The sequence below is a fragment of the Dreissena polymorpha genome, unplaced genomic scaffold, assembly GCF_020536995.1.
Source record: "Dreissena polymorpha isolate Duluth1 unplaced genomic scaffold, UMN_Dpol_1.0 chrUn007, whole genome shotgun sequence".
Lineage (NCBI taxonomy): Eukaryota > Metazoa > Mollusca > Bivalvia > Myida > Dreissenidae > Dreissena > Dreissena polymorpha.
In genome coordinates this window covers 413,130-440,320 of record NW_026273321.1, presented here as the reverse complement: position 1 = coordinate 440,320, position 27,191 = coordinate 413,130, and the positions used below count along the sequence as shown (strand labels likewise).

Genomic DNA, 27,191 nt, shown 5'->3' with positions numbered 1-27,191 from the left:
TGAACTGAGACTCATTTTGGTTGTAGGGTCTACGGTGCCTTATACTTTGCGTTTCAGTCATATAATAAAACGAGACTCAGTTTGGGTATATAGTTTATGTAGTATATACGGTAGCCATGTCCTTGTTTGGTAGTCATATGGACACGAACATGAGTTTGGTTTTAGTGAATACGGAATCCATGACTTTATTTGGCGACCACAAGGTAAAACGAGGCTTAATTTGTCTGTACTGTAGTAAATATGGTACATGTGTCCCCTGACCTGGTTTATACTGTAGAAAAGACTGTTTGGTATTCCTATGGTACATGCAACTCGAGACTTTGTTTGGCTGTAGTGTATACGGTAGCCATGATTTTGTTTTTCAGTCATACGGTTAAACGAGACTAATTTGTCTTTAATTTATACGGTACCTGTGACTCAGTGTGTCAGAAATACAGGAAAAGAAGATTTCGTGTTGTTGTAGATATTGCGATACCCTTGACTGTGTGTGGGGTCATATGGTTACCCGTTCTTGGTTTAAATTTCGGTCATAACCTTACTTAAATTTACTTTACGGCACCCGGGTCTTAGTTTAAGATAAGCGAGACTTTTGTCCACTTAGTTTAGACTTAGAGATGTAGTTTAGTGCAGTCTGCATATTACCCGTGGTTTAACAATCGATGTTGGTAAAATACTGGTAAAAAAATGTTAAAAATCGGGTCATACAATAATCCTAGCGCTTCCTCAAAATGGCAATATTTCGATTAACATATATTTATATAACCGGAACATCGCTTGATTATCAAAAGCAGCGAATAAACACATTGAATAGCTATTTATTATTACTGCATCACATTTAAATTGTAGGATACCTTCTATTTTGAATGAACAACATGCATTTTGCGCTTATTATTTTCAGAATCGCGTAAATAATGTAACCAAATTAAGTTTTATAAATCACCATACATATGAAGCATATGTTAGTGATTACCGGCTTCCGTAGACGGGATGATTTGGCCGTTGATGGCTTGGAGCTGTCGACCACTAGACAGCCATTTCTGGTTCCGGTTGCAAAAGTTCCTGAACTGGACACGGACACCTTCGACTGCCTCCGCAGAGGTTTCGCGTCTGAAACGTGAACCTTTGTGTTCACGATGTCAACACACATCTCTCGTTGTAATTCTTCTATCCTGGCCAAGTCCGACACCGGAACATTCGGCACGTCATTGAACACTTGCTTTCCTTCATCGCGGCACGTGGAGATCATATCCGCTAAGGATTTCTTGCCGTAAGTTCGCTTCCGTTTCCGGCGAATCCTCGCTAAAGGGTGTTCCTCTGGATACTGATCACTTTTATGCGGTTTCTGGTGTGCATCCAATTGTTTCTGGTTCGGTGTTTCGTTATTAGCCGCTTTAAACGGTTCTTCTGCGTTATTTTTGTGCAAGCCACCGTCGCGACACACTTGTAAAATGGCTGCCAATGACGTCAATTTTCCTGATTGCAAGGCGTTCGAAATATCGTCCATAGAAGATTCACGATGCTCCATTTTTCTACTTTCACTATTATTTACTCAAGTTGTTTCTTATCATACGCACCTTTAACTGGATGAAGTCTTAAATAAAAAAAATCATAAAAATATCAAAATGTGACGGGCCTTTTAAACTACAAAAAAATTAACACGTATTTTAATTAAAGATTTTTTAGCATAATTGAGCGACATATTACTCAATATCAAGATACAATTAGTTATTCTTGAAATTGACATTTTACAAGTTAATTGTGTTCAAATTTAATATATTATGATTTCTCTGGAGTTGCTGACTTGCACTTAACATTTAATTTGTATGTAGATTAACGTTATCAAAGTATCGTTATATGTCGCGTGATTTAATATTGTTACTAGTAACCTTATAGCTACCACTTAATTACGAGTCGAGATTGAAATGTGCGTTGACCCGGATATGAAATCATAAATAGTATTCATTAAACATTACTAGTATAACGTGTTCACGCCGTACATTGTATTTTACACTTAGTACATATCGTCTACTGGTGCATTCCCGTTATTTCTTACTGAGATTTTTCATTGAAATACCATTTTTATATCACTGACATTATTTAAATTCCACAAAATCACTGAATTATTGTTGCAAAAATGTATACACGATAAATATTCAAGTAAAGCGTCACCTATATTCAGACGGACTAAGTGCCTATACATTAATATTGTACTGCACATACTTGGACCATGCAGGTGACACGTCTGAATATGCAATAACAAGTCATTATCAAATGCTTTATATATTGGTCGCTTTTTAGAACCCTTCTTACCACCAAGCTTGTGTTGTTATTAGGACATTTGATAAGCATGAACTTCACAACCACTGTCACTCTTTCATTCACTTCCCAATTCCGTTATATTCCACGGAAAGATTTGTGGTTGTTCCGTAGCTCCGTTCGCGTGTTGTTGTTGTTGTTTTCCTTTTATTGTTATATCTCAAGAAATTCACACCTTTTCGACAGTCCTGATTTGCCGGCTGTTTGCTATATCTGCTTTCTAAGCGTTTAAAGTAAGCCCTACCTATCACCGGTTAGTAGATGTACTTGTCCATCTCTTTGTACACATGATGATTAGCCCCATAACGACTCAGAACAACTCTCGGACAAGAATCGCCCACATTAGTGCACGTTCAAAACGATTGAAACTCACTCGTCTTTATATATTATTCACCCTTGAGACAGATTCGATTTTTGCGAGAAATTATTGAAGTAACCATGTTCAACAATTGTGACTATTTTGATAAGGCAACAAAGGACAATCGTGTACATAATGTCGCGAACATTACTTTATATCAATATTGTGTGGCAATTAAATTAGCGCGGACTTGATGTATTTGGTTTGTTAGAAAGACGTCCTATTGTGCCAAACAATAGGTAGTCGTTATTTCTGCGTGTTCTGGTTATTATCTACAAGAATTCAATTGGAACTTCCGGATTTAATCACAGTAGGTAGGTGCGTTGTTTTGTCCCGCGGAAATGCCTTCTCAGCGACTAAGTGCTTTCTATTTAAATTCCAATAAAACCATAGATAAGTAACGTGGTATTTACTTCAATTTACTTCTCAAACGTACTTGATTAATCTATTAACATTAATTGTATTTTGACTATGATAAAATCAATTTTCCAAGCTCGTTTAAATCGACTGGTATGTCCAGAAAAATGGACGAACAAACATTTTACCTACACACGAGAAATACATATAGGTGTTTATTTTTCTGAAAACCATCAAACACCACATTGCCTAAACTCAACACAATTATGACCTTATGAGGTACAGGCGGACTATGTTGGCCAAATTTGAAGCTATTGTTCACCTAGCTATAAATAATATCGGTCTGAAATTCTTTTCTGTCATACGAATGCAGAATGATCTGTAGGTTGAGTTCTGATTGACTAGCTCGTTAATGTTTTATACAAGTTCTATGTAGGAATTCTCTTGTAACTATCGTTTTGTTTCCCCATCTGACAAACATACAGGAGTTAAATTAATAAGTTCAAATAGTTCAGGCTTATTGACAATTATTTACCGAGAATGCTGTCGCAAACGTTCCAACCGAAGAATAATTGGGTTGATGATTTATAACATTAGGTTTACCATTTTAGTGCACATGCTAATCAGGGAGGACGCTTTCTGGCTTAACTTGATTTTTGCTAACAAGTGACTTTATTTAAACGAAAAATATTATAAAACGGAAAGTGTCGTCCCTGATTAGCCTGTGCGGACTGCACATGCTAATGTGGGACAACACTTTCTGCACATGCATTAAACCCCCTTCTCACAGAGCATGCCCAAATATGATTCTTTTTAAGTGCATGTATTCAATTGACCAATTAAATGCATTGGCAGAGTTAATATAATTATGTGTATATATAAGTATTTACCGGTAATCCTAGAAACGTCATATGCTATACACTTTGCCACATGTTTATGGCGTCTGTATGTACATCATTAGAAGCATGCGGGGAAAATTCAAAACATACGCAGCTTAAATCAGATTAAATTATCTATATTTGACCGGCAACCCCGCCGAATAAGTACTGGCTACATTTTTTAGCAAGATTGCTTAAACAATTTACCATGTTGAAATATGTATCTGTTAACATATTGTCTCAAATGAACTGTAAAAAAATGTTAATATCTTCCATCAATTGACACACTTATCTTTTCAATGGCGTCGTGCATGTTTTTTAAATGTCGACTACGATAACATGGCTGTTATGTTTTGTAATTCATTCATTTACAGCTATTATGTCAGATTTTAACGCTGTACTCTTTATTTTCATATATCATATTTATGACGTTTGGACCTTCTGTATTTTTGATTTCGTAGGGAGTCTGTTTAAGAGTGACAAAATGCATGTCAACCAATATCATACACCATTTATTCAATACATTTTGTATTGCTTTTTTTATCTACAGACACCGTGTCAGAATACATTTTAATATAAAAGTGTACTTTAACAAGAGCCTTTGGACTGCCTGATAGCTAGGAATGCATACTCTCATTCAGCGTGAACCGCGTAAACTTATTTTTGTAAATTTATAACAAGTACAAAGTTATGTGCATATAGTATAATGCATTTACATATATGATGCCATATGATTCGTTTTACTATTGACACTGTGTTCAATTACACAATATTATCAAAATGAATATGGTTGTTTGTTATTTATGTTCTAGTAATAAGCAGTTATAATTGATAACGTTTCACATTCAATAAGCCAACAAAGTCCAAATAGAAATAAAAATCGAAAATACACATACGTAGGTTATCTTAGTGAACATGTGGTGTAAGTAGAAAAAAATAAAGTGACATGAAAAGTAACGCTTGCTTAATGAATTGCCATCCAATCCGTGTATATGCGTTGCATTTACGGGTTTTAAAGTTTGTGTGACGACACGAAAATGCAGCGTTAAAATGACTGCCGGTAATTTGTTTAAAAAATTTATCCGCTACATTTTTTTTGTTAAGTGGGTATAACGCACTCATCATGGACATCTGTTCCTCTGTCTGTCCGCCTTTATGTCTTTAGACCCATATCTCGTAGGCATTCTTCTACATCTTTCAACGATAATTTTCAAACTTGCCGATATTTTTACCTATATGTTGGTGTGCATGAGCGATGTTTTCATTATACGTTAACAATTTCAAAAGTAATACCTTTTTTACTTATTCATTATATAACATCAGGTTACACATTGTGTCGACCTGAAACTTGATTTTGGTATTCGAGATTTTTCTTAACGCTCCTTGAAGAAGAGACTATATAGTGAAAGTAGCAGTGACCTCAACATGCCAAAAAGTATTGGGCTCCAAGTCGTACATCCATTAAGAGAGGATATCAGCAGAGGTGCTTCAGAAAAATGAAGAAAGTCGAGAAAACGGGCAAGTGTCAACAACAGGAGAACACGTGCCGCAAAAGTGAAAGCAAATGCAGAGTATACCGAAGCAATTAGCAGCGTCAATTTAAGTATTAGAGCAGACGAGCGGAACTACGTAGAGACCCTTGCAACAGAGGCGAAGAGAGGAATACTGCATGCCATTGCATATGTTTCTATAAAAGTGGGAATCGTAAAATGTACACGAAAGCCAGCTGTCTTAGTGTTGATTAATGGAAACCAAAATTATTTACCTATAACTAATTAAAAGGTTCGCTGACATCATATTATTCTTTTTATAAGGAAGTGTTATTTCAAGTGATAAATAATATTTAATGCACCATTTACTAATGTGCTGTTTCTTATCTATCTTAGTGTTGAGTAAGTTCGATAGCAAAGGTACGTGTTCGTATTATAAGGCTTTTGTAAGTCAATTGCGATATATACGTTGACTAACTTTGCTTTATTTTATATGTCACTATGTCATGTATATTTTCGAAGAGCCAATTTTCCCATACATTTTGTGTGTGTGAAATATGGATTTGCGTTCTTTAAGAGATCAACATTTTAGCGACATAGTAAAGTAATAATACAGTAATTACGATTGTCTATTAACAAATATTTATACGAGTAAATGCGGTATTTTTTTCGTTTGTCTTAGAATTTCAATTTGTTTTGTTATAAAATAATTTTTCTCTATAATATCTTAATATTACCATTCATTTTTTATACCAATCTTTGTATTCTGTATACGACAACAAATTAATCAGCTGGTCAACTGATTTTGGCCCAACCGATTTGGAGAGGTCAAGCCAAATGAAAATAAAAAGAAATTTATAAAAAAAACGGTATCATCACAAGCGAGTAAAGGGAATGACAAAATACATTTTATTTTACAAATTCATTGATCGTTCATCTGTAAAAAATATTGAAAGCTTTATACATTGCAAATAATAAACTCTGAATACAACAGCTTGCCCAGTTTATTTCCTAAACGTGAAAACAACCCAAGACAAAGTGTTATTTCTAGTGTCACAAAACTAAAGGTCAAATATATAGTACTTGAACCAGTTATGTCGGTATGTTGTCCCCAACGGTACGATATTTTTCTTTTAAGATTCATCTTTTAATTTCATGCACAATTTGCCACAATATTTGAAATGATTTAAAGGGACCTTTTCACAAATTTTGGCATGTGTTGAAGTTTGTCATTAAATGCTTTATATAAATAAATGTAAACATTGGATCTAAAAAGCTCCGGTAAAAAACAACAAGAATAAAGTGAAATAAATAAATAAAGTAACCCTCAACTGGACTCAAACACTGACCCGTGGAGTAAAAGTCTTTCGCTCGGCCGTACGTGTTCATACAAGGAGAGGTGTATTTTATACTTAATATCAGCTATCCTCGTGGTATTACGCAATATATTGGACAACAACAGAAATCTACAAATTATTTAATCGTTTCGCGTTGCAACGCTTTATTATGTTCAGGTTTTTAAATCGTCAAACGATGCATATTATGGATAATTTAGAGCATGGTAAATGTTCAGTATCACTGATTCCTCACAAATATCATATCTACAACGCAAATTTGCGAATCTGAAACATATGAAAATTTTTTTGTCAATTAACCAAAACGTGGAATGGCCCATTTAAATGAGCATTTAATATGAATGCCATCATCTCAGTTTATTTGAGGAAAATAAGTACGCTAATGTTAAAAACGATTGAATCATTAAATATTTAGATGTTGCTGTACACGATCAACAAGACACTCTTCGAACGGTCCCATTATCAAAAATCTCACGATTCCCTGATGGTCACTATATCAGTAATTCCTTTAACCCATTTATGCATTGAGTCGAACAACTGATACATTTGTTTTGGCATTATCGATGTTCAGAGACATGTTTAGAGAGAGAGAGTTTAATAAAATATGCATTCATGATCAAATGCTTGCCTTATTTATGCCTAGTGGACTCTCCCATCCTTCTAAATTGGATCAATTTATTTACAAAATTAGGGATGTCTAGTATATGTATTTCTATATTTAGAATATTTCTTACAGAAATTCCTTTAAGCAAACAGCGCAGACCCTAATGAGACGCCGCATCATCCGGCGTCTCATCTGGGTCTACGCTGTTTGCCAAGGCCTTTTTTCTAGACGCTAGGCATAAATGGGTTAATGTATAAATATCAATATCGAACAAGAAGCGTACATCTACACATGCTTAAATTTATTGAATTTCCTTTTTCCCTTTTCCTGATTTTGTATGATTTCAGCATATTACACATTTTTCAGGACTGTATCGTTTGTAGCCACAGCAGCTTCTTTTTATGTTTACGGTAGATATATAGCTGTTTAAGACGATAAAAAAGAAACACCCATTTTTTAAGGGAAACATAATAACACCGCGGAGAACAACATATTGGTGCCGTGTGTTTTTAACTCTATTTAGCAGAATTATTCTATCACAATATTTCCAAACTGTATGATAGCTGCAGAATGCATGCATAATGATATTGCTATATGGAACACTGATTTTTATAGGATAACTTTATGTTACGAAATACTTTGCAAACTATACGTTGTTTTTGAGTATTTATGTTATTATAAGGACAAATTAATCAGGTTTAATGTGAAACTATCCATACAATCTATACGTCATGGCTATTGATTAAAATAATTTATTATCTTAAAAAGCATTATAATGTCATTAAAAAGAGAGTAATGGTCTATCAGTTTCACAAGTAAAACCCCGTAAGAGATATTAACTATTTAAATAGGATGTGTGTATGTGTCATGAATTACGGGCTATCGTTAGTTTGATGTAGCCGCCTTGCCCATTTTTCCGTCACATTCTTCGTTTCCGCGCGAAATCCCAGACCTTGAAGAATCGAATTTTTTAATGTTGCATCTCTACTCGCGCATATTGTAATGTCGATCAGTTCCAATAATGGTACAGTTTGTTGTTGTCCTTTGATTTATAATTTCACATTTTCTCAGAAATTGTTCGTTTGATGATCTCAGTAACATATCAATAGATACCAATGACCGGAATTAGTCGAAACTTTATACGAAGTTCCCTTATACAGGGTGCAGCATCAACGGGGTTCAGAGGGTTTTACACACGGGCTGGACAGAATGTAAACACACTATTAAGAACTTTATTTTTGAAAATATCTCAAGTTATTCAAATACATTGGCAAACATATTTAGTGCATAAAAACAGTTTTGCATGCAGTTTGTGCCGCTATCTCAAGATTTTAGAATAAATCATTGAAAACGTCTGAAATCGGTGCCAAAATTTCACGATGAGTTCAGCATTACCGTGTTTATGAATGCGTTACACATCGAATATTTGGCCATGAGCACAGGCTTTTAAAATAAAGTAATTCTGACGTATTTCACATTGCCATAAGCATCATAATAAACTGGAAGAAAAGGACCACATAGCGGTGTGTTTACATCCATAGACGTTCAATTGTGAACCCCACACTGTCATGTGATCCTTCACCCTGTTCTATATAGGGTGGACTTGTGTTTATTGTTTTCCAGTTATTTGGTTTTTATTATAACCGTTTCTAATGAAATGTTCGTTTCCGCACGAGATCTAAAAAAAAAGTTTGTTTTTTTAATTTGATGCAACTTTTTATGAAATATCTATATTTAGTTTCTATATGGATATTGGCTAGATCGTCCAATAGAAAGATCCGCGAAGTTATAGCCCTTTAATGACAAGAAGTGCATTTTGATTTCTGCTCGAAAATGAGTATTTTCAAATCCCAAATAGACTGTTTAAAAGAGAACAAGTACAGTCAAGTTACTATTACCGGATCATTACCCATAGCGGGTCACTTTGATGTTCAAGACTGCGTATCGCGATAAATAGATGACATTATTAGATGATATTTTGCATACAGCATCTTGAAGGTCTTTTCTTTAAAACGCATTGATTGAATCGTAATAGGAGCCTCTCTTTGTTAATCATTTCGGTGTGTTTTGCTGACATGTATATACGACTTTGTTGACTTCCGTCTCGTTTCCAAATCGAGGTTGGGCATTTTTTGCGGCCACATGCTATACCTCTGTTGGAAAGTAAGAAGTTTACGCATTAATTTAAAAGCCATTCAGTAGTCTTTCTGCCTGCAAAAGTCCATTTCAGTTTTGATTCGTGTTTAAGATTTTGCAACACCTAAAATGAAATGAAGAATTAGGGCAATAACGGATCAAGCGTGATAATATGCGTTTTGATAATATATGAAAATGCATGCAATTCTTGTTGATTCTTACAATAAATGATCTCAATTTTAATGTTTTATTTATGTTCCATGTTCAATATCGATGATTAGATATGATTCAAACAATTAACATGGTTTTTAAGATGCCCATATCTTTTCGATCTTTTTAGGATTTTCAACACATAATTCATACAAGAACACCATGCGTAAAGTGTGGATACAAGATCACATATAGAAAACAATTAATATTAAAAACATGAATTTAATTTATAACTGGCAATTTAACTTGGTCATTGTAAACAACACATTTCATGTTTCGACAGTTCAAATACCGTGTGAAATGGCACCCTGAGTTAGTCACGTGATCCGTTATGGCTTCAACTGATCGGTTAATGCATGAATTGTGCGGCGAAAAAAAGATATAACAAATACGTTTTGCCTGCGTTTAAAAATAAGACTATGTGCTGAATCTGTAAGAAAAGGTAATATTTAATTAGAATGGTGTAAAAGAAGTCTCAAAATAAAACATTTATTGCTTTTCACCAGAACAACTAAGTTACGCTACTGATCCGGAAATGGTAACTTGACTGTATTTTCAGGTCGTTCCGCATTCAATGATTTCTATGGAATTAGTGCTGTCATTAAATGTGTTTATTGCTGAACTGATGTTATAAACTAATAACTCATTTAACTTACATTTGAAGGCAGTCCTCCAAAGGGTCCATAAGCATATTGTTATGTTCTTGTGGTTCATTGATCATTTATGGATAAATTCCGTATTTTATTGTTCCCAAGCTTTCAATTGACAACGCGTATTATCGCGGCGCGATTACCACTTTCACTGATATTTGTGCGACTGACTGTAAACACTGCATATACATTATGTATGCGCTTTCATTTTTTAATCCATTTACAGCCGTATACATATTTACAGCTCTGGTTATATTTCTCACGGATAAATGTGCATGTTGATGGTCAAATTGTGTTCATCTTCACTGAAACTACATTGGTTTAGTATATGGTGAACTAGCGGTAGATTGTAGTTTTAATTGTAAGAGTTCCTCAGATGGGTTCTAGTTTATACGGTAGCCAGGACCTTATTTGGCTGTCATATGCTTAAACGAGCATTAGTTTGGCTGTAGCTTATTTTGTAGCAGTGACCTTATTTTGCAGTCATATGGTAAAACGAGACATAATTTGATTGTAGTTTATTTTGTAGCCGATACTTTGTTTTGCAGTCATATGGCTAAACAAGACAAACGTTGATTGTAGTTTATTTTGTAGCCGTGACTTTATTTGGCAGTCATATTGTAAAACGAGACATAATTTGATTGTAGTTTATTGTGTAACCCTGACTTGGTTTGGCAGTCATATAGTAAAACGAGACATAATTTTAGTGTAGTTTATAGGTACTTGTGACTTAATATGACAGCCAAAGGATGAACTGAGACTCATTTTGGTTGTAGAGTCTACGGTGCCTTATACTTTGCGTTTCAGTCATATAATATAACGAGACCCAGTTTGGATATATAGTTTAACCGGTAGCAATGAGTTTGTTTAGCAGTCATATAAAATAAGACTCAATGTGGCTGTAGCATATACGGTAGCCATGTCCTTGTTTGGTAGTCATATGGACACGAACATGAGTTTGATTTTAGTGTATACGGAATCCATGATTTTATCTGGCAACCACATGGTAAAACGAGGCTTAATTTGTTTATACTGTAGTAAATATGGTGCATGTGTCCTCTGACCTGGTTTATACTGTAGAAAAGACTGTTTGGCATTCCTATGGTAACTCGAGACTTCGTTTGGCTGCAGTTTATACGGTAGCAATGCTTTTGTTTTTCAGTCATACGGTAAAACGAGACTTATTTGTGTTTAATTTATACGGTAACTGTGACTCAGTGCGTCAGAAATACAGAAAAAGAAGATTTCGTGTTGCTGTAGATGTTGCGATACCCTTGACTGTGTGTGGGGTCATATGGTAACCCGTACTTGGTTTAAATTTCGGTCATAAACCTTACTTAAATTTACTTTACGGCACCCGGGTCTTAGTTTAAGATAAGCGAGACTTGTGTCCACTTAGTTGGGACTTAGATATGAAGTTTAGTGCCGTCTGCATATGACCCGTGGTTTAACTATCGGTGTTTGTAAAATACTGGTACAAAGTTTGTTAAAAGTTGGGTCATACAATAATCCTACCGCTGCCTCAAAATGGCAATATTTCGATTAACATAATTCGCCCCATTGGTGCAAATAGGTACCATGTGGTATTGAAATTTAAAAGCACATGGTGCCTTTTTGCACCAATGGGATGATATATTTATATAACCGGAACATCGCTTGAATATCAAAAGCAGCGACTAAACACATTGAAGAGCTATTCATTATTACTGTATCAAATTTAAATTGTAGGATACCTTCTATTTTGAATGAAAAACATGCATTTTGCGCTTATTATGTATTCCTTAAAATTTGCATTGTTCATGCTTCTATCCATGCATTTCACTACCACTTTTGATTCCAACAGATGGTGTATCTGACGTAGCTTTATGAGACTTCTATATCACTAGAAAAGTACATTGATATCTTCTTGTTTACATTTACCATAACATGTATGTGTTTTGATTTAAATAAATCGTTTTAAATAATATTAAATTGACATATAAAGAAACAAATAACATGAATGTATTCCATAAAATTCATATGCTTCTAAGCCTTCTATCCATGCATTTCACTCCTACTTTTGCTTCCAACAGATGGTCTATCCGACGTAGCTTTATGAGGCTAACTGATATTGTAAACCAGTTTGAAATAGAGCTTTTGTAAGTTGTTGTACAGTGTATAGTCGGGTTTTCTTGTTTAGATATTTTTTTAAATCTCAAACTATTTAAAGAGTGTGATTTATACCCATAAATAATGCATGGTTTTGAAGTCATTTTTAGGATTTCTTTAAACAAGTGCGGTATAAAATGAAAATCATCTATAGGCTTATCTCATCAAACAATCAAATGTGAATATAAGGCAAATTAAGGATTCATAACTGACCCTTTTTGCTTTTAATCTTAGTTTTTCTTTATCTCAGTGTTATCTGTATGTTTTCAGAAGTGAATATTTGGCAGATTAATGGCTCCCTTAATGACTTCTTGCTGATAGTGTATGTTGAAAAACAATCCTTACTAAATTAAACAACATTCTCTATGGTTATCGGCATAATGTATTTCTGAAATTGTTAAACAGCAATACATCTATATATCTGTCATATCATCTGTGTATGTCATTTTTTTAGCTCACCTGATTGCTCAGGTGAGCTTTTGTGACCGGTCTTTGTCCGTCGTCCGTCCGTTGTCCGTCCATCCACATTTGTTTGTAAACACTCTTGAGGCCACATTTATTGTCCGATCTTTATGAAACATGGTCAGAAGAAAAGTCCCAATGATATCTCGATTGAGTTCGAACCTGGGTCATGCTGTGTCAAAAACTAGGTCACTAGGTCAAAGAAAAGAGAAAAACCTTGTAAACACTGTAGAAGTCACATTTCATGCCCAATCTTCATGTTACTTTGTCAAAATGTTTGCCTTAATGATATGTTGGTTGAGTTCAAAAGTGGTTCCTGTCCGTTGAAAAACATGGCCGCCAGTGGGCGGGGCATTTGTCCTTATTAGACTATAGAGAAACCTTGTAATTACTCTATAAGTCACAATTTGTGCCCAATAATAATGAAAGTTGGTCAAAACATTGGTTTTATTGATTTCTCGGACGAGTTCAAAATGGTACAGATCGGTGAAAAAACATGTGTTTTTTTTTCAAATTGTTTGTCTTTATTATATGTTCGTTGGGTTCAAAAGTGGTTCTGGTCCGTTGAAAAACATGGCAGTTTTCCTTATTTAGCTATAGAGAAACCTTGTTAACACACTAGAAGTCACAATTTTTGCCCATTCGTCATGCAAGTTGGACAAAACATTGGTTTTATTGATAATCTCGGACGAGTTCGTAAATGGTCCAGATCGGTGAAAAACATGGCCGCCAATGGGCGGGGCATTTTTCTCAAAATGTATATAGTGAAAACATGTGAACACTCTAGAAGTTACATTTTGGCCCAATTTTCATGAAATTAGGTCAGAACATTTGTTTCCTTGATACGAGAGTTGAGTTAAAATATTGTTCCGGTCAGTTGAATAACATGGTTGCCGGGGGGGGGGGGGCAGTTTTGTTATATTTATATAGTAAAAAAAGCTTGTGAACACCCTAGAAGTCACATTTTTTGCCCAATCATCATGAAACTTGGTGAAATGATTGGTTTTATATATGATGAGTTCGCAAATGGTCCCGTCCCGATCGGTAAAAAAACATGGCCACCAGGGGGGGGGGCAGTTTTCCTTATGCGACTAGAGAAACCTTGTGATCGAACACTATAGAAGTCTCATGTTTTGCCTAATCATCGTGAAACTTAGCCAATACATTGGTTTTATTGATTTTTCGGACAAGTAGGAAAATGGCTCAGATCGGTGAAACACACTTTTTAGCTCACTTGATTGCTCAGGTGAGGTTTTAGAATTGGTCTTTGTCCGCCGTCCGTTCGTCCACATTTGGTTTGTAAACACTCTAGCATTCACACTTCTCAAGCTTTCTTTATGAAAGTTGCTGAAAGATCTCAGTAAAGATTGATAATGAGCAAAATCACATAATTAATGCCATAATTATTGCCCTTAGATTGTCCAAATTTTCATTATATTTTACAAAATCCTTGTAAACACTCTAGAGGTCACAATTTTTTTCAGATTTTATGAATCTTGGTCAAAATATTTATTTTTGTAAGCAAAGTTTTATGTTTGGTAAGGGGGGTCAACTCAAAATATAGGTCACCAGGTAAAATCTTACAAAACAAAAACACTCCATACGCCAGAGTTTTGGTTCAATAATGATGAAACTTAACCAGGATGTTTGTCTGGACAATATCTAGGTCAAGTTGGACGTTTGGTAAAAATTAAATGAACCGACTCCTCTCAGGTGAGCGAACTAGGGCCATCTTGGCCCTCTTGTATTATGCATTAGTTGAAGTTTCTTTGGTTATAGATCTTTGTCCAGACAAGAATAATGTGGAGACACGATACTTTTTTTTGCTTTTTTGATTTGTTTCAGGCCATACTTTGAAATGAAGGCCAGATTAAACCAAATGATGGAGGTTAGTATTCTTTCTTGACCCTTATAGTTAATTGCAGGTTACACATGAAATGACCCTTTCAAATTAGAGAAATAAAAACAAAGTTTACTTAAAACATTACATGTTTCAACACTTCATATAATAATGTTTGTATTTTCCTAGGACCGCAAAAAAACAGTCATCAATCTAGAAGAATCTGTGTCCGCTACAAAGAAGTCATACTCAGACGCTTTGAGAAACTTTGAGGAAATAAGTGAGTCAATTCACCAGAAGCGCATAGAGATGCGAAACCAGGCTGAGCTAGGGGAAAGAGGCAGTGGGGTGGGGTCAGAATCCCCCTCACCCCCGCCCATGAGGAGAAAGGACCATGTGTCAATTGACGGCAATCAGCACACATTGTGAGTAGTTGTAACATTGGAAACAGTGGCACCACAGTGACTTCAGCTCAGTTCAGTGCAGGCAGTTCTAGTCATGAGTTTAGGCCTCCGTCCGTGATTTATTCCTCACCCGAAAAGGCGCGCAGTGCAAGCTACCGACAGGCTATAGACGCCAGGATAACTTCAGAGCAAGATCTTGATAATATTAGTGAAGACATGAGTGTGAATCTATCTGATGAGTTTATGGCTTTGCCAAGGACTAGCTCAGATGAGACTGACAGTGTTATTGCAAACAAAAATCAAAATAACAATGGTGATGCAATTCAAACGCGCCATCTGCAGTCGACAAAACCCCCAAAAAGCATCATCTAAACTTAAAGGCCTCATTCTCACACCTGTCAGTGCTGGATTTGACCCTCTTCAAGCCACGCTGAGAATTTCATCTCAAAGAGCCACCTCACATGTGAACCACTCAACACAGCGACCTGTCACTTACCCATATTCTCACAATGAAAAAAACACTAGAGTGCTTCCCCTTGAAAATAGATCTTCAAATTTGGAGGCAGGATTAAAACAACATCACCCCTCACCAGTGATGGAGCTGAGGTCCCCAGTTGACCTTCCAACCCCTGGATAAGGCACTTCCGGGAGGAAGTGTTGAAAGTTCCCTCAATGCAGGACTTTGATGAGGGATCCATCTCTGACAATGATAGTATCACCAGCGGCACAATGCTGGATGATGACCAAGTGGAATTCCTCACCATGGAGTTTTCTAAGCAAGATATGCTAGATGATGAGAAAAGATCAAATGATTTGAATTTTAGGAGATTAAGTCTTCCACCTAGTCTAAGTCATTTAAAGAGTCAATTAAGACAGTTTTTGAAGAAAAGATAGAAAATTGTGAAATCAATTATTAAGACTGAATTGTTTAAAAAAAAAACAATGTTTTAATATGATAGCTTGTAAATTATACTAGAGGAAAAGTAATCAGAAATGCTCAAATGTATTTCTGTTCAAATGTTGTTCCTTCTTCTCTGCATTTCATCACTGAGAGGTTTTCTTGAAGTAAATACTCAGATTCTGTCATTATTTAAATGTCAATACCACTTAAGCGCATCATAATGGATTGAATTGACCTTACTCTTAACATCATTATTTATAACTCATTTTTAAAATCATTCACCACAATTTTTACCAAGTATAGAAGGTTTCAAACCTTGGGCAAAGGTCACACTAATGGTCAAAAGTCATTATGCATGATTTCAAAAGGTATGCAGTTATTATCCTTGTACAAAGGTTATGAATTTTAGGTCAATTATTCACCAAATAGTCCGAACTATACTACTCATGCCAATGCCTTTGTCAGAAACTGCTTATTCTCCGGTTAAGGTAAACATGCAACATCTCCATATCACTGTTTTTACCACAGGTATTCAATTGAAATGTTACACATTTGTTCAGGGTCATTATTTTAGGTATCTAACAGATTAATAACTCTAACCAGCAATTTAGCAGAATAACTTTCCCTTTTTGTTTTAAGTTATAAAGTAATTCAGGTTAATTTTTACATCAGACAACTTTTATTTCTAGTTGATCAGCACATCTAGCATATGGTTGCAATGGGGGCAGGCTGAGTCATGGTCACTGTTGCTTACAATTGATGTTTGAACTTAATAGCTTTAAGGAAGATGGAGATAAGGTGCTGAAAGTTTTTTGTGTATGTAGATTACAGGCTGTTCGAGGGATTGCATTGGGGACTGTGGAGTCAAGGTCACTGACAACAAATAGAAAAGTGGTTTTCACTCAATTGTGCTTTAATATTGTTTGTAAGTAGGTTTCATGCTGATCTAGGGTGGGATTGATTTGGGGTTGGTTGGGTCAAGGTCATTGTAACTTAAAATAGAAAAACCTTACATTTAATGAAGGTATTGTCCTGTAATTGTGTCTGTTAATCTGCTGTTATTTTGTTTTTATGTACGTAGATGCAGACATTGCATTCAAAGTTAATTAAGTTCAACCTAACGCATTGGTAAAAAGTTGAAAATTAAGTTTCTTAGCTTCGAAACATTTTTTGTTTTATTTTATTAAATGTTCACCTTTAAATTTAAACTAACTATAAGTACTGCAGAAATGTAACATGGTATATCTTTTTAAGGGTTAGATGTATATCAGGTGACTGGCAGGAAATGTGTTTTCTACTATTTAAGTGAAAGGAATAGTGTAGCATATTGCAAAGGGACAGCTCATATTTGTATCACTTGCAAAACTAAGTTTCAAATGTAATTAAACCGTAACTTTTTCTCTTGTTTTCCCATTTTAAAGCCAGTGTTTATTGACTTGTTTCTTGAAATGTTGGCCAGTTTTTGCGTTTATTGTTCTAAATTGCATTTATTTTAATTCTTGTGTAAATGAAATCATTGCTTTCACATTTTTGGGAGATTTTTTATTTATTTAAGTAAGTTACTAGTATGTTTTATCAAAACATTTCATAACCTTTCTTAAGTGTAATAGATATGAAATAGATTGTGATACTTAAATAAACAAATGTGTATTTACAAAAGAAATCTTGGATAAAAAGAAATGTTGCATGGTGCAGGTCAAAAAGACAGACAAGTCTTTTGGTACTGTTTTATAACATGTTAAATTTGTGGAATTTATCTGTTAAATGCTTCTAAATCAAAATATAGTATCAAAAGCTATTCACCCTGTTGCGTGTTGACGAATCCAGAGGAGCAATAAAGGCAATCAAAACATTAGATTCAGCATCCTCTCAGTTTGTATTGGGCGATTCAAAGTATTCTATTGCCTTTTACCAAATCTTGATATTGTTTATAATAAGAATTTAATATAGATTGTTTCCGAGCTATTTCCTATAAAGCTTAGTCTTGCACTTCATATTTGTTTGTATGTTTTAGCTAACTTTAGCACAACAAGCTCATGGTGAACTTTTGTTAATGTTTTCTGTACATCTTACATTGTGTTCGGTCAATATTTACCGCCCAACCTTCATGAAATTTGGTCAGAACATTTCTCCAGGTGTTTAAAAAACTGGGTTACATTTTTTGAACAAATATTGGGTAGGCAAGTCAGGTCAGTCAAGGTTCTCGCTGTCTAACTAAAGTTTCCCAGGTCCTTTTGTCCTCTTCTTATTTAGTTTTCACAAGTATTTTCTTTTCTGTACAAAAATGTTTTCTAAGTATTGTTTGTTATTATCAAAAACATAGATTTTGTTATCTAATATTCTTACAAATGATTTTATAATATGTGTATTTGAGAAAAGTTCATCTGATAATGATTATGGTCACCAAAGGCAGAGGATATAGAATTAGAGTTGTCTGTCCGTCAGTCTGTCTAATGCCAAAATATCAACATGAAACTTCATAGGTGAATAAACGCACAAGAACCATAACCCTACACTTTCTTAAATTAAAGTTATTGCCCTTTGTTGTTTGTTTCTTCATTATAATGGAACTTTAAGGGCTTTATCTGGGATACATACAAGATTTCAACATAAAACTTCGTGAATGTTTTAATATTATTGAGGAGAAGTGCAATGCTGAAGCACCATAAGCCTTCACTTTCTTAATAAGAGTTATTGCCCTTTATTGTTTGTGTATGATGTACTTTTTCTGAGCTATATCTCAGAAACTATATAGTATATAGATATCAATGAGGAAAAGTGGAATGCATACAAATCAAACCCTACACTTTCTTAAATTAAGATTTATCACCCTTTGGTTTTGTGTATAATGTAAATTTTAAGAGCTAATATTTTAACACCCGGATACGATACTGGATTTCAACATGATACTCCATGAGTGCATAGATTATAATGTGGAGAATTGTGTAACACAAGAATCATAACCCTACACTTTGTATGCCCACCTTCGATGAAGAGGGGGTATATTGTTTTGCACATGTCGGTCGGTCTGTCGGTCCGTCCACCAGATGGTTTCCGGATGATAACTCAAGATCTCTTAGGCCTAGGATCATGAAGCTTCATAGATACATTGATCATGACTTGCAGATGACCCCTATTGATTTTCAGGTCACTAAGTCAAAGGTCAAGGTCACAGTGACAACAAATGTATTCACACAATGGCTGCCACTACAACTGACAGCCCATATGGGGGGCATGCATGTTTTACAAACAGCACTTGTTTTAATGGGAGTTATTTCTCTTTATTTTTTTGTATGATGTAACTTTTTATCTCAGATACCCTTCAAGATTTAATGGGTGTATAATTTTAAATAAGAAGAAGAGCAAATGTATAAAAAAATTACCCTGGGCTCAATTATTATTTTTAGAATCATACTGTTTACATGTATCAAGGGCTTTGCACCCGTTTACATGTATCAAGGGCTTTGCACCCATCCAGAAACAATTTTTTTTGGGGCAGGTTTTTTTTCAATGAATATGTTTGATTGTCATAAAGTAAGGGTTTTTGCATGTGCCAGAATTCTTTTTTTGAAAATGTTTTCATTTAGAAAATATAGCCCACAGTGGTTAGCAAGATAGGTCCTTGATTCTTACATGTATGGTCATTGACAGTTTTTAATTTATCAATAATTATAGAAAGTTTATTATAGTAAGTTGACTATTATTGTTGGTAGTTTATGTTGTTTATTTACTTTAATTTTGTAGTAAATGATTACCATTCATTAACAAAATTCTGTGGAAACTACATATAAGATTATTTAAAAACATACTTTGGACGTGGTAATTTATTTTTGTGTAGAATGTTTAGCTTCATTTACTTAAAAGTGTAGAACTTTTATGATTTCTTATTACACAGTCATGTGAAGCAGCCATTACTGATAAGTATGTATTTCTAATTATTAAATTTGAATATTTTTAATCTTTTTTAAACATGTACATTGAACGTGTTATAGAAAAAGATAATTCAAGTGAATAACAGTAGAAAATACTAGTCATTTTGTTCTTATTATGTATTTTGTACATGTATCTGTAAAAAGTAATTAGAAAATCTCATTATGTGTACAAATTGATCTTAAATCATGCATAATCAATAAAACCAAATATCATAAATTATGCTCTCCAGCATAGTTTTATATAAAAACGAAACGCAATACCGCTTGCAGCATAAACTTTTTCAGCCCCTTTTCTTCAATGTACGCATGCATTAAACCATTTGCCCAAAGATCTGCGAAACATATCTGATTTGTCCTGAACAGTTAGGTTGTTGTTCAAACCTGCATTTATTGTTATTCTTATACAATAATAATACCTGCAATTAAAAATTCAATTGTATACGAATACTATTAATTCATAATATTTTTAGACCATTGGTATAGATTGAATGTGCTTAGAACTTCATTTATTAAATTAAATTGATATTCTATTAGGACCTGGATTAAATATTGATACTTTATTGGAACCCTAATTAAATTATTTTGAAACTCACTTGATTTTGTTTTTGTGTGATGTTATTATTTTCTAGGAAATAGTTGAATAAACTAAAATACAACACAATTTATTTGTTACTATTGCTGTTGATGTTACCGCGTGTTCGGTGCTCAATCTACACAGGTTGGTATCTGTTTTCTTTTTTAGTAGTGATTTCTTTCTTTCCGCCAAAGTCCTAAGCGTTGGGACTGAGTTATTACTGCGATCCCTAGGCGTTTACGCGGCCACGGTCATTGACGTCATGGCGTCCACATAACGTTCTTGGCGTGCCTCCTTGAAGTAAGCATAGCGACTGCACTATGACCTTTCAGCGTTCGCGTTGAAAGAATCTAAATGTTTTTCTCCTTAAATTGTCGTTTATGTCTACGCTTAAAGTTGTGAAGGCTTCATTAGATTTAAATGAACATTGCTCAGTTGTATGCCTAAGTTAATGGGTCGTGTGTGTGTGTGGAAAGGTGGTGAGGACAACTCTTGGAAGAATGCTCATGGTCGATAACATCGTTTCAGTGCAACACGTATAAAGAGTCCAGGCAAGGGACACACACACAGGTCAGGAGAAACTTGAACCAACCGGCACTATGGTGTATTTTCTCAGAGAACAACCACCATTCTAGGACAAAAATCTAGTGTCATGCAATGATAAACGAAATGAAGACGTCCTCTAAGAAGCCAAGCAGGCCACAGCTTTTTACTAGGACGTTGTTATACTGTCGATAAGATATCTGTCCATCCGAAAAACAAATGTAGGTTTGGCGAATCTATCATTTGCCTCATTGCAGTGTCCAAACTACGACCTTATTGTGTCTTCAACGACGCTTTTGCGAACTTAACGTTTACTTCTTCGTCTATAACGTAATCAGGGCGATCCTACAGCGTTCTAGCCATGACGCCGTGAGACCCGCCATGCCTCGGCGTTTACTTTGATTATGTCCAAAGAAGTTGCCGTAAAATCGCCTTTTTCGGCGAGCTTGACATTTGGACGCCGTCTTCATACTTTCTGACGACTTCCTGACGGCGTCTTTGTTAATGCTACCGCTCCTGGATCCCCGTTGGAACGCAGTCAAAAAGTCAGTCTGGTGTGACGAGGATATATTGTAGTAGCAGTACAATGTTAACGACGTGATTATAGACGATACATAAGTTATGACTGTGGTCTTCCTTCAATTGGTAACATCGATATCAGAGGCTGTTTCATCGGAATCTATATCCCTACAGAAACCCATCTTAACCTACTGGGACTAATGGTTACCTGATTTATAGGTCTCTGATGTTTATTTATCTCCCATCAGACTGCAAGAGGAGCACGCACCGACGCAAGGGCTTGTTTTTCAAGAATTAGAGAGAATAATCGCTTTTGTTGTTTTAATAATGTCAACAACTAATTTTACATGAAACTAGTCAAAAGATGAATCGTATATTCCAAAAACATATGCTTGGCTGATGAAAGCAATTCCACAAAGATGACAATGCCCGACAAATAATCGACTTCTAAGGCTCTAAGTGCGAGATTGATTTCATCACTAGAGAAACAAATGGCGCGTGGATCCATAACTAAAGGGAAGTGGAAATATAAGGAGTAGATCTATACTTGCAGGAAATAGAATTATGTAGAACGTCTTGTGAAACATTGCACGACAAATTATAGTACGATGCAAATTATTAAAACGTATTTTCTCAAAGCACCTACCTCAATCATGTGTTTATTCATGTAGAGCTATACATACAGCTGGTCAGAGTATTCGGTTCAATCTTTCTGTTCCGTCTCCTTTATGTGTATACTGTTATAAATATTTATTTATTGCCCACGAAAACATGTAGTCGTTACTTAAATATGTCGTTATATATTTTACAATACCATGCCAAGACCGTGTTTGACGAATCATATTGTAAATTGTGGCCTTTACCTTTGATAACAAAGACGTCACTTCACGAGATAGAGTAGAAGCAATGCAATAATAACATACATGCATATTCTAAAAAGTAATTTATTAATGGAACGTGAACAAACAATGATAAAGAATGATTTTGCGGACGATAATCAGATTTGCATACAAAATATCGTCTAGTAACCGGATATAACTAGTTTACGTTAATTAAAATCCTCAAATCCATTAAATATCTACAGATGAAACAAAATCGCGACGGACAGACACGGAAAAAAACATTAACAAAATCATGCATCCACCAAAAAACCTACCAAAACATTCACCCAAATACAAACAAAACCACCCACCGAAACACGCCCCAACCATCCTCCAAACAACTCACCTAAACTCTCATCCAACTACCCACCAAATCACCGACCTAATCTCTCAAGCGAAAACCCACCGATCACACAACCATCTAACCAGTAGAGGGTCAAGAAGAACGGTATTAAACATGAATATTTTAGCTCAACCACCGAAGAGATGGACATATTTATACCATCGTCAGTCCCGCTTCTTTTGCGGAAAGGAACTAAAGGCGTATGTTACCCATTTATGCCTAGTCGACTCTCCCATCCTTCTAAATTGGATCAATTTATTTCCAAAATTAGGGATGTCTAGTATATCTATTTCTATATTTAGAATATTTCTTGTAGAAATTCCTTTAAGCAAACAGCGCAGACCCTGATGAGACGCCGCATTATGCGACGTCTCATCTGGGTCTACGCTGTTTGCCAAGGCCTTTTTTGTAGACGCTAGGCATAAATGGGTTAGAGGATTCAAATTAAATATAATGATAGAGTGCACTAAAGGAATGTGCAGAGTAAAGAGGAAATATACTCTCTCATGATGTTTTACTAAGTTATTGCGGTTTTGTAATGCGGAGCATTATTCTTTAAGTGTTGAACAAATATTTGTGTAAAGGTGCTTAAAACATTGATAATGAACTGTGGTTGAGAGTTCAAGAACTACATTTCTCGTGTCGATATTTTTGGAATCGTTTTCCTTTGGTTTTTTTAATTTTATAATCAGTTTTTTTGTGCCAGTGCCAGGTACTCAAATTTACGGGCAATAGTCATGGATTCAAACGAAACTTTATAGATTGATTTAAGGCTTTATAAGCAAATGCAGAGTAAAGGTGCCATACCTATTTCTTAATCAGAGTTATTGTTCTACATAATGCTTTGGGTTTCAATAAACCACTAAAACGGGGTTTCTTCTCCTACTATGAAGGTCAGATTAATTCATTTGGTTTAATCAATACTATACTAGTATATGGCATGCTTGTCCCTTGAAACCCATCAAGCTCTCTGAGTCCTCCATCGTTGACGTAATTTCGTTCGCTCTTAAAGTACAATGAGACGTTAACCGTGGCTTATCTGCTATAGTTTATATACAATAACATTTTACGATTTCAAGATTTAAAGAGGCCTTTTTACGTTTTGGTAAATTGACAAAATAAAAAAAAATGTTTCAAATTTGCATATTTTCGTTGTAGTTGTGATATTTGTGAGGAAACAGTAATACTGAACATTAACCATGTTCTAAAATATCCATTATAATTATATAAATGCATCTTTTGACGATTTAAAACCCTGAAAAGTATACAGCGTTGCAACGCGAAACGATTGAATAATTTCGAGAGTACTCTTGTTGTTATATTTTGTGACAATACGAGGATTGCATATATAAAGTATAAAATTCATCACGCATTGTATGTGTACGGATGGCCGAGTGGTCTAAGCGCTACACTTTTACTTCATTGGTCAGTGGTTTGAGCCCAATTCAGGGTTACTTTTTTCTTTCTTTAACTTTATTCTTGTTTTTTTTTTTACTGAAGCTTTTTCAATACATGCCAAAATCTTTGAAAAGGTCCCTTAAATGGTTTGTTGCACAGAATGATGTGAAATTGCGTCAACACTAGTTCAAAGTGCGAGAAGGCTAGAATACTAGAGTTCAGTGCTTGTCATTCACATGAATTGATTCAAACGGCATATATAGGATGCATTAGCATAATAACAGCGTTATTAAATATTTAGTGTAACTTTTGTATTTGATGGATCGCTGTCATTCTCAGCGTGCACTCTAAGACGAACAGCTAACGCATCTGTTACATGATTACTTACTTCAAATTTTGGAAGTGTAACATATACATCATTTTAATATCTCATTGAAATATATTTCGAAACTTTGAAGTTATGTAATTGACGTTTACAATGTCTTATACAATTATAATTTTGCTCACAATAGAGGCATTTAATTGACACATATACCTTGTTAATGTTGTGGATCTCTGTTGGCAGATAATTGGAGGTTAGTCTTGACCGATAATTAGGTAATTATGTGCACTGTCCATAAGTACTCGTATGTCTTTTTCCGGATCTTGTTATACTATTATTTGCCATACGATCCTGACCAATCTTCGCGAACATGTGTATGGGTATAACTATAATTGATGATCACATAGTAACTGCGTGTAATTTACTTGTGGACAATTGAGATATTCTCTCAATTTCTCTGTAAAAAAACAACAACAACCGATTCCGATTGAAAATCAAATAATTTCATAAATAAGCCATTCTATATTACTTTCCGCACAGAGGATATGATTAAAGGCAAGCGAGTTTATTTATCAACAATTTATTATTTCAATCAAGATATAAAACAAAAAAAAGTTTAGAAACATAATTGATTAGGTAGTCATTTATGGGTTTAAAATACGTAATTATGTGCATGAACATGTCAACCATTACAAAATGTGTATTTCATGTAATCGATTACAGAATTACACAAAGATCCATTGCGGTAGAATTTTTTTCCGAGAACGATTAATGTGTCAAACAAGCTTGTCGTCGTAAACAATGTGTCTTTACATTTTTTTTAATTAACTCGGCTGAAGAAATAACGACAAACACCTGACAAAAATCCATTTTTTCTCGTATACCTAATCATGATTACTCGTATAGCATTTAATGTGATCCTTAAATGTAAACTGTATATTAAGTAAACTGGGCGATTACATATGTGCTTTATTAGTAGATTTATGATAACGAATCGATTAGGTCTGGAATTCAATTTAAATATAAATTATATTTCATCTTTTAACAAGAACTTTTTCGTATTTAAACAGGTTGTACAATTCTTTAAGACAGATGATACAATTATAAAGCACTAGCGAGGTACATGGAATGGTCTGAGTGTCCAATGACTTCACCAAAGTGGTGGACCGAAAACGAAAGAATAACCGAAACGACCAATTGAAGTCCTCTATACATGCAATCTGCTTTCCCTTGCCTTTACGTCCGCAAAATATGTATACCGTACTAAAGAAAACTGTTATTTTAGTTACGCATGAACTATATACACGTAATATTTCTACAAATCGTCGAAATTAGGAGCCAACACACCTGAGTTAAATAACATGACAATACACAATAATATAATTAGAGTAGACTATAAGTATCACAGTCGTATAAAGACTTTACTCTTAATGGACAATTTTTACAAAATGCCTAATCCATAAGGGAGTAAAATGCCGTACCAATGTTCATCAATGATAGACACTCAAAAGTAATGTTACTGTATGTAAAAGTTGATTTTTCCACCAGTGTTGCGGATGGTGAAACTATCACTGAACTTCATCATACTATACTCATACAATAAACCTAATAGAGCAAACAATTAAACTCTCTCGGAAACCATTCATAACAACTTATTTGTAAACAATGAGTTCATTGAAATGTCAGTGGTGAGTGGCGGATCATTACGATCGTCTCATCACTAAACACTGAATAATTAATTACGAAAAATCGCGATAATCATGCATATTTAAACATATGACGGAGCTTTAACGCGGTATTGTTTATGATTGTAAAGAAAATTGTTGCGAGAAACACAAACAAATGTTTATCGAGTTGCTAATTTCTAATCAAAACAAGCTCTGGGTTAATGATCAATGCCAAAAAAACCCCACACCAAACGTTTCCCGTTTTGTCCATAGCAAGACAAGTGTATTTCATTTGATTTATGTGAACGCAGTTTATTTAAATATTATGTTTACAACAAAAATCTGATATTGGTACACACATTTTAAAATGCAAAACGGGTTTCAGATGCTTTCTTGTGTCCTTAAAATGCAATTGTTCACAATCACCTAGGAGACTTTAGAATGCACCTGCTTTTGTTTTAGTGCTTTAAATGCTTTCTCCTTCCTGCGAACATTCGATGACACGCAATTTATTTTACAACACAGTTCGTATTGGACTGGTTTGTACAAAAACCTGTCGAGAGCTTCACGATCTGAAAAGGTAAAAAAACGATGTTGTTTGTCGTAGTCAATCATCAAGAAACCGGAAGTTTTGTATTCGATGATGTCATAGGAACGCGGGAAAACGGTCACGTTCCGGGCCGTCTGTATTTCTCGAAACAATTTCATAATCCTAAGTTCTCTTATTTCTTCCTGAAAAGCAAAAGAATGGATTGTTAATGCAAAGAACAATAGCAAATCACATGTGATACGGTTTGACTCTTAATTGTTGTTTTTGCTAATAAAATAATGTGATACATAATTTATTATTTATTTGTTTCCTTGTTCTTTTTTAACAATAAATAGATGAAAAAACAAATGTTA

General features: G+C 34.7%; 1 protein-coding gene across 1 annotated transcript in view; it reads left to right on the top strand.

The window, feature by feature from the left end:
* The window catches only part of LOC127863391 (SH3 domain-binding protein 5-like), a 69,356-nt gene extending 50,568 nt beyond the window's left edge, over nucleotides 1-18,788 (top strand). Inside the window, exon 8 of the transcript XR_008041042.1 lies at nucleotides 16,478-18,788. The gene's annotated coding sequence lies outside the window, so the exon portion shown is untranslated. The remainder of the gene's footprint in view (nucleotides 1-16,477) is intronic.
* The last annotated feature ends 8,403 nt before the right edge of the window (nucleotides 18,789-27,191 follow it).